This window comes from Lepidochelys olivacea (genome assembly GCF_965140295.1).
Source record: "Lepidochelys olivacea isolate rLepOli2 genome assembly, chromosome: 2".
Lineage (NCBI taxonomy): Eukaryota > Metazoa > Chordata > Testudines > Cheloniidae > Lepidochelys > Lepidochelys olivacea.
The window spans coordinates 169,623,717-169,633,845 of record NC_140412.1 but is presented as its reverse complement, the minus strand read 5'-3'; positions in this window follow the sequence as shown (position 1 = coordinate 169,633,845).

Here is a 10,129-nt window from a genome sequence, read left to right as displayed (position 1 = left end):
ATTACTCTTTGTTTGTGATTGTGATTGTTTAACCAGTTACATATTCACTTAATGGTAGTTCCACCAAGCCCTCGTTTCTCCAGCTTGCTTATCAGAATTTCATGTGGGACTGTGTCAAAAGCCCTGCTGAAGTCTAGGTATATTATGTCCCCTATCCATCTGTCAAGGCTGATTCCCCACTCTGGCACTTCGAGTGCAGAAGGTGGGGGCCCGCAAGGATTCTAAAAATTAAAACTGACCACTCCAGTCTTGTATTAAACTCCCAAGGTTACAGCTTCTCTCTGACCTTGGATGGGTAGATGCTGCCAGACGCAAGTGCCAAACCCTCTTTTTGGGACCCAGGAAGGTGCACTTGGGAATTCCTTCCTGTGGGGTACCCTCAAGCCCTTCTACCCCCCCTCCGGGGAATAGCCGAGAAAGAAAACAAAGGAAATCAGCTGTTGTCACCAGCTAATTAAACAACATAAGCACAAACATCTGAGGGACACAGAAATCCAATTCTGTTCTTAAAAAAAGATAAATTGTATTAAAAACAAAAAAGAAAGAAAATACATTTGGAATTTAGGCTTTTTGCTAGATTAAAATAAAACAATTACAAGGATCAAGCATCAAGATAGCTCTCTTGAGGTCCATGTTAAAGGTTACAAGCAAAACAAAAGGACCTGGGGTTAGCGCAGAGGAGTCCACAAACCATAAAGAAATAAAAGATATTAACCTAATTGTGTCTTCCTAGACATTTCCTGATCTACGTACATATCTGGGGTTTCAAATCAATGGTTTCTAGGTATGATCTGATGATTTTCATACCTGACACAATATTTTTACAGCATAGTTCCAGCCCTGTCCCTGCTCTGTCCCCTTTTTCTGGAGAACAACAACAAAGAGACAAAGGGGATGTTTTTTCCCAATTTTAAAAAGGTCTAGCCTTCCCATTGTCTCTTTTGGTCAGCTGCCCACTCCCTCCCCTTTACCTATGGACTTTTTAAACCCTTTACAGGTAAAGCAAGTAAAGAACAGCTACTAACAGGGATTTTATAGCTAACTGGCTGGATATCCATAAAAGGGAGCTACCCCCCGATCCCCTTCATTTATCACACCTTCTGTGAAACTTGAGGGGGGAAGCAGCTAGCAACTAGATGGAACTTAAATTCCAGTGAAATAGAGGCAGTGATTATCCTCTCATGAAAATGGAAATAGAGAAGTGGAATCAGCTAATACATTAACGGGAGACTATTTGAACCTGCTGCCTTTCAAACAGGAAATTCACAATAATTTGGAGGGTGTGGGAGGTTAAAGTAATAAATTTACCATTATTTGTGCTGCTCATAGGAGCAGAAAGTTTGAAGAGCAGGATGAGACCAGACGGGAGCCAAAGTAACAACCAGGACCCCTCCTCCCCTTGGGGCTACACATCACCACAGATAAGATATTGATTCAGATTCACTGTTTATGCAATGCAGCAAAGGTGTGGGAGTACGGGAAATGACTTGCTCCCCTTCCTCGATTGGGTTCAACATACAGCCCATAGAAAGCAGCAAAGCAATGTTTCCTTTGGGGATGATAAACTGCTATTTTCTGCTGCTCTCAGTAGAGATCTGCTTAAGGTAATACATTTTCCCTCTCCACCCCTAGGGACTGTTCCTGGTCCTGAAACCTTGCCTGCTAACCAATAAGCTCTTTTGATATATTATTGTACATATACACAGTAAGTTTATGAAGTGATTGAGCGTGGACATTTCTCCTCCTCTCTTGGCCTCAACCAATCTGCCTGGGCCTAAGCCTTCTTCAGTTTACCAGCTAGGGACTGTATCGTTCTCCATGTCATAATTTTTGGTGGCTTGCATTTTTATTTGCTGACCATACTGCAGGACACTAATATCATTGTGTGACTCTTGCCTGTATAGGAATCTCACAAATTAATCACTAGTTACAACCTGTCTCTGTAGATGTTAGTTCACACTGTTTTATGTACAATGTGTGCATAAAATCATAATGATAAATACAAGCCCAAAGGGTAAAATCAGGAGGAGACTATTTTAAAAGCAAATTTTCTTGGCTGGTATGTTACCAAAGAGTTGGGGGTAAAATTGGTCCTAATCCTGTTGCTGGATTCAAGTGGATGGAACCTCACAAAAGTCAGTGGAGACTGGTATCTACCTATGTGGTTCCAGTTGCAGGATTGGGGCAATAAATGAGTAATAGTAAGTGATGGCTCAGCATTTATTGGTATTAAAATCCACTGCTAGTATACATCAACAAGGAAAACCTACCGGCTGAGGAAGATACTGATCAGTTCTTGCTGCTATTGATTTCACCCAGCATGTTTGCTCTGCTCCCATTGGTTTGTTAGATTACATCTCAAAGTTGTGTGACTTCCTGTAGCACATATCATGTACCTCAATATTTCATGTAATCGTTGAACTTGTTAAGCAGCTGTGTAAAGTCCAATAATTTGAATTGGAGTGTGTGTGTTTGTGTGTGTGTATACATTTAATGATGACTGGCTAGATTTGCTCCTGTATCCTCCTGATTTTTTTAAAATGTCACTTAATTAATCATTTTTCTTATTATTCATTATATTGGTTAGATTAGCAAAATCTTCATAACATAATATTAATTGACTCCTAGATTTTATACTCCCATATGCAGATTTTCATGGAAAAATTTTAGTAGTGTGTTTTATGTTCTGTTTTTATATTTGAACAGAATGTCTGTCATGCAACTCCTCCCATGAGGTATAGTTGTGCTGGGAGGCTTTTAGCAGTTGATATCTCTATCTCTGGTATTTTTTGTTTTGTTTTTAAAGTTTGATCTTGATCAAACCTGTTTAAGTATAACATAATGATCAAAATCTCACTAAAGGGGGAGCTCAGATTTACAATTTATTTACGTCTGGGGCATGCATCCCTTTGTCTCTTTTTCAGAACAAAGTATTACTAATGTTCTGTAAGCTTGCAATGTTATTGACTTGCAGAACACTGAAATTCAATACAGTAGGTATACACAGAGAGGCAGTACAACAAAATTACCACTAGATGGCAAGCTACACATGTGATTAGGACTAGGTTAATCAATATATGGATGCACGCACATTTCAAAAGAGCTTATAGATGCAATATAGTTTTGTGTACTAGAATCAGGATAACTATCTACTCTTCTGACAGAAATAACCAAGTAAAAATGAGAATCAATACAGTATATATCAGTAGTATTACACTTGTTCCTGCATTCTGATCCAGACAAATTCCTTTTAACTTAATTTGTGGCTCTTGCCAGGAGACAGCTGCACTTTCATGGGGAACTATTTTATTTTAGATGATGGGGCGCCCAGGATTTCCAGGTTTATGGATCTTGGGTAGTAGATAGAATATCCCAGGTCAGGGTTCCAGGGGTGTGTCTGTGCGGATTTGATCTTGTGCTTTTTCAGGAAATTTCTTGAGCAAATGCTGTAGTTGCTTTTGGTAACTCTCAGTGGGAACATAGGGTAATGGCTGTAGAAAGTGGTGTTGGAGAGCTGCCGAGCAGCCTCTTGTTCATATTCTGATCTATTCATGATGACAACAACACCTCCTTTGTCAGCCTTTTTGATTATGATGTCAGAGTTGTTTCTGAGGCTGTGGATGGCCTGGAAATCCTGGGCGCCCCATCATCTCAGGCATTGGCACCCTGACAGCAGGATTGTCTGGCTATGTAGACTCCCTCCTCAGGCCCTATGCTACCAGCACTCCCAGCTACCTTCAAGACACCACTGACTTCCTGAGGAAACTACAATCCATTGGTGATCTTCCTGATAACACCATCCTAGCCACTATGGATGTAGAAGCCCTCTACACCAACATTCCACACAAAGATGGACTACAAGCCGTCAAGAACACTACCCCGATAATGTCACGGCAAACCTGGTGGCTGAACTTTGTGACTTTGTCCTTACCCATAACTATTTTACATTTGGGGACAATGTATACCTTCAGATCAGCGGCACTGCTATGGGTACCCGCATGGCCCCACAGTATGCCAACATTTTTATGGCTGATTTAGAACAACGCTTCCTCAGCTCTCGTCCCCTAACGCCCCTACTCTACTTGCGCTATATTGATGACATCTTCGTCATCTGGACCCATGGAAAAGAAGCCCTTGAGGAATTCCACCATGATTTCAACAATTTCCATCTCACCATCAACCTCAGCCTGGTCCAGTCCACACAAGATATCTACTTCCTGGACACTACAGTGCTAATAAACGATGGTCACATAAACACCACCCTATATCGGAAACCTACTGACCGCTATTCCTACCTGCATGCCTCCAGCTTTCACCCTGACCACACCACACGATCCATCGTCTACAGCCAAGCTCTGCGATACAACCGCATTTGCTCCAACCCCTCAGACAGAGACAAACACCTACAAGATCTCTATCAAGCATTCTTACAACTACAATACCCACCTGCGGAAGTGAAGAAACAGATTGATAGAGCCAGAAGAGTTCCCAGAAGTCACCTACTACAGGACAGGCCTAACAAAGAAAATAACAGAACGCCACTAGCCGTCACCTTCAGCCCTCAACTAAAACCCCTCCAATGCATTATTAAGGATCTGCAACCTATCCTGAAGGATGACCCAACACTCTCACAAATCTTGGGAGACAGGCCACTCCTTGCCTACAGACAGCCCCCCAACCTGAAGCAAATACTCACCAACAACCACATACCACACAACAGAACCACTAACCCAGGAACCTATCCTTGCAACAAAGCCCGTTGCCAACTGTGCCCACATATCTATTCAGGGGACACCATCACAGGGCCTAATAACATCAGCCACACTATCAGAGGCTCGTATACCTGCACATCCACCAATGTGATCTATGCCATCATGTGCCAGCAATGCCCCTCTGCCATGTACATTGGTCAAACTGGACAGTCTCTACGTAAAAGAATAAATGGACACAAATCAGTTGTCAAGAATTATAACATTCATAAACTAGTCAGAGAACACTTCAATCTCTCTGGTCACGCAATTACAGACATGAAGGTCGCTATCTTACAACAAAAAAACTTCAAATCCAGACTCCAGCGAGAAACTGCTGAATTGGAATTCATTTGCAAATTGGATACTATTAATTTAGGCGTAAATAGAGACTGGGAGTGGCTAAGTCATTATGCAAGGTAGCCTATTTCCCCTTGTTTTTTTCCCTCCCCCCCCCCCCCCCGACATTCTGGTTAAACTTGGATTTATGCTGGAAATGGCCCACCTTGATTATCATGCACATTGTAGGGAGAGTGGTCACTTTGGATAAGCTATTACCAGCAGGAGAGTAGGGAGAGTGGTCACTTTGGATAAGCTATTACCAGCAGGAGAGAGTGTTTGTGTGTGTGGCTTTTGGAAAGGGGGGAGGGGTGAGAAAACCTGGATTTGTGCTGGAAATGGCCCACCTTGATTATCATACACATTGTAAAGAGAGTGGTCACTTTGGATGGGCTATTACCAGCAGGAGAGTGAGTTTGTGGGGGGTGGGGAGGCAGAGGGTGAGAAAACCTGGATTTGTGCTGGAAATGGCCCACCTTCATTTTCACACACATTGTAAGGAGAGTGATCACTTTAGATAAGCTATTACCAGCAGGAGAGTGGGGTGGGAGGAGGTATTGTTTCATGGTCTCTGTGTATATAATGTCTTCTGCAGTTTCCACAGTATGCATCCGATGAAGTGAGCTGTAGCTCACGAAAGCTTATGCTCAAATAAATTGGTTAGTCTCTAAGGTGCCACAGGTACTCCTTTTCTTTTTAGGGATCTTTCTGTGTTTCTTTTCCCACAGCCTTGGATTCTGCAAGCTATTCCAGAGAGCAGAGGAGGTTCCCTGCCAGCTTGTAGCCATAAAGACAAGATAGGGCTGCTTTTGGCATATTTTCGACCCCCTTCTGCTTTCAAGGATCTTTCTTAAAGTGAAAAGCTGTGAACACCAGTAGTTCTGGGCACCTGCAGCTAAGTCCTGTGTGAGAACAAAGCTGGAAGAAAGAGGGGAGAATCTGAGGAGGAAAAGAGTGTCTCCAAGTTAGTCTATAGGGCAGATCAGGCAAGCAGGGCTCTTTCAGGAGCCATAAACCAGCTAAGGCTGCCTTAAAGATTTGCTGTTAGATTAGCTTTTATTGGTTTGCTGTCTTTGTTCAGGGCTTAAATCACTGATCTCTTCCTCCCATTTTCAAGGCTGTTCTCTGAAGTGATCACTTATCACATCTGCTCAGAATCACAGGGAACTGTTAAAATAAGCCCCCTGTGGGAGTAAAGCAGGGATCAGAAGAAGGGAAAAAGTGGAAAGGGGCTGCAAAGGACTCACAACCTCTCTTAGAAGAACACAGGCTTAATGCTGCTGAAGTAAGGGACATTTTTCAAATGGATGAGCGCTTATTGGCTCAAGGACTGCAGACTGGCTGTTGGGTGCCACATGGGCTAAGGGGCGGCAATACAGAGCATGCTGGCATCCACAAAGGCATGAAGGAGGGTTGGTGGGAGATTCCTATGAATCTGAGTGTCTAGGAAATGGGTGGAATTTCTAATTAGGTGCTTAAGGAGAGAACTGTCTAGCGCTAGGCCTCCTTGCTTGTGAGAGGCCTACGCAAATGACTCTATATGCTAACTATTCCTGGTTGCCTCAACCTGTCATGCATAAACGTGGTTTGATGGACATTATGGACATATCCAATAACCTCAAAGATATTACATCAACTTTATAAGTGCTATGTGTATCTTTAGGAGCAAGGGATAGTATGCTGGCTCCATCAAAGAAGGTTAGGGCTCTCTCCAGGAAGTAGAATTAGTGGCGGTGGGTAATTGCTGCAGACCCTGGGATAGGTAAAAAACTCAAAAGAAGTAGCACCCCTGTCCAGACCACAGAGGGGTCACAGATAGAGGTTTCTTGAAACTGTGATGGGTCACTTGGGAACTAGCCATTGGACAGTTGAGGACTAGCTTTGAAGAAGCCTTCATCTGTTTGTGTGTCAGACAGAGGCAGGCCAAGGTGTAAGGTGGAATTTTGAGCCAAGGGGAAGAATCACAAATGCATCTGTAAAACCATAAGCCAGTCATCAGTGAAAGTCAGATTTATACTAAAGCCCTGCAGAAAGAAATTAGAGGTGGGTGAATGCTGCTGAGACTTACTGGTGAGAGGGCTTGGAGCACAGGTGGCCCCTCGAGCCAGAGTGAGAGGGAGGTCAAGTCTGCCACAAACTTGTTGTAAAAAGAACAGGAGTACTTGTGGCACCTCAGAGACTAACAAATTTATTTGAGCATAAGCTTTCGTGAGCTACAGCTCACTTCATCGGATGCATTCAGTGGAAAACAATCCTTTCCTGTCTCCACAAAAACCACCACCTACCTCCTTCCTCTAAGAGATCAGTCCAGACTTGTAGGTAGACTGTTACAGAGAGGTAGCAGTCACATCTGGTTGTACTGCAGGTAATGACTCCTTAGGACAATGCTGGGCAACGGTCATTTGTTTACATTTGTAAACCATTTGTTTACATTTGCACGGCCACCCGCAGCTCCCAGTTGCCGTGGTTCACTGTTCCTGGCCAGTGGGAGCTGCGGGAAGCAGCGTGGGCACGGCCACTGGGAGCTGTGGGCTACCGTGAAAATGTAAACAAACAATCTGGCGGCCCACCAATGGATTACCCTGATGGGCCGCATGCAGCTCGTGGGCTGCAGGTTACCCACCACTGCCTTAGGATGTTCGCATCCCTCTAAATGGTCTCCTGCATGTTGCAGGAACATCGAACTGTCTACCCATGCAGACCAAAGCAGTGAGCCAACGTCTACAAGTGTGAATGACCTCAGGTCCTGGAGTGTGTGGGGATAGAGAAAGATAAAGTGCAGGATCACCACCATCTTCTGAAGCCTCCTCTTTCCAGTCTCAGCTGGAAGAGTTCAGCCACAGCCAAGCAGGGGACCATAAAGAGCCAACAACCAAAAGGTAAGTGGTGATACTCTCTACCCACACACTTTCCAAGCACTTGTTAGGTCCCCTCTTTTTTCTGTACTCCCTTCACACAAAAGCATAATTGTGTGTCCTGCTTATTTTATTGATGGAAGGAAGGAACAGGGGGCTTGTGCTATCCTGACAAATTCTGCCCTCTGCTGCTCCTGGGATCCCTGCCACTATACATCTGCTCCTCCAGGCTGATGGGTTTGTCCTTCATTCTTCTTTCATGCCTCATCTTTGTTCTGTTTCTTGTGGCTCAGCCTTGACTGTGTTGCCATGTGCAAGCACTGGTATTCTGTTTGCTACATTGTGGAGAACTAAGGACATGAGCTGTAATATACATACTTTCTCAGGACTACAGAATGTCCCACTTATGTGACAAAAAGCACTGGAACCAAATCCTTAAGATGCCAAAGGCCCTTTCACTGACAGAACTGGTGTGGATTTTGAGCCCTGTTTGATTAAGTCTGAAGGCAGTTTGGGGGTCAGAGGTAGTGAGTGACAGAGGCAGGGTATACAGGTTGTCCTCTGCTCTGTCAATGAGAAGGCTGGGCACACTTCACTTAACGGGAGGAGTTGCACAGATGCATATAGATGTAGTTAGAGGTGACTATAAAAAATTAACAGTAAGATGAAAGGTTGTTTGTTTGCAGCTGGAAATTTCCTAGGTAACTGGCTGCTACGGAATCTCATCAGTCTGGATTCTCCCAAAACAAATGAGTTCTGGAAAGAACCCAGCTATCTGGCTGCCACATCCAAGGCCAAAAATTAAATTAAATTAAAAGCCTTGGGTGCTAGAAGTGGCATGTTAATTAACACCTCCTTCTGCCTGTAGGCACAGCACTGTCCTGGTCTACTGACCTCAGGAGTGTGGAGGTACCTTCCACCGCAGGCCAGAGGGGCAATTTGCAGTTCCACTGAACACCCACATGTTGTGGTGTTAGTCACCCTGTCTCTGGGGCAGCTGAAGCAGCCCAAACCCTGGGTGATAATGGCCAACACAAAATGTTCAAATGCAGCCAGTACTGTAGACCAGCTGATCCCAGTTGTTAACCCAATGTCTCATTGAAAGGCTCTGCAAAAAGAACAGGAATACTTGTGGCACCTTAGAGACTAACAAATTTGAGCATAAATTTGTTAGTCTCTAAGGTGCCACAAGTACTCCTGAACTTTTTGCAGATACAGACGAACATGGCTACTACTCTGAAACCTGAAAGGCTCTGGTGTTCAAAGCCCTTGGCATTCTGGCTACCTCTCTTGTTGTAAACAGGACACAGCGTCTCCAGTCTTGCCTCAACTCATTGACAAGCTGAGTTTTTGGCAACAGAAGGTAAGTCATCCCAATGTATTATCTGAAACCCCAAATGCCCTGTCATCAGTTTTTTTAGGGCAAAAGAGAGCTATTTTTCATGAACAGGGACAAGATGTTTTTGGAGAGACTCTTAGTTGAAAATAACCCACGTTAACGGTTGGCATGAATATAAAAGTAAGCGAGTCCTTTTCCTTTTGTGAATACAGACTAACACGGCTGTTACTCTGAAACCTATAAAAGTAAGCGTAAGTACTGATCCCCCTACTCACTAAGGCCTCAAATAGCACTGCACCGCCTACTCTTACAGCTCAGCAGCTGAAACAATCCAAATATAAACAAACATTCTATGTAGACTCTTATACTGCACTCATCTAAGGACCTTCTGGGAGTCCATTAAGCCATCTGAGCAGCATCTGTCTCATTTGTTCTCTTCTCCTCCCCAGCAGAAGTGTGTCCATTATCTTTTGCAATTTTTATATACACACAGCTATGTTTATAGTAAAAGGCAAGATCAAAGAAATGCACCTTGCCCATGGAGTGGAAGGTGGTGAGGCTTGTGATGGCCCTTAAATCCTAGGGGAATTTATTTCACAGTCTTTACCCTGATCCCCCAAGAAGCTCTCTTTGATGTGCCTACGTTGCGGCCTCATCTAAAGAAACTCGAAGTACTTTGAGCTGAACTTCTGTTTATGCCTTATGACATGCTGAAGAGACATTCATGTTACATCATCTTCACTCACCTACTGTAGCCAGACAGCCAGCCCCCCCCCCCCTCAGACCAGCATTGCTGGAAACACAGGAGGAAGCAGGAACAGGGCACTTAACATATATTCCAGCACAGC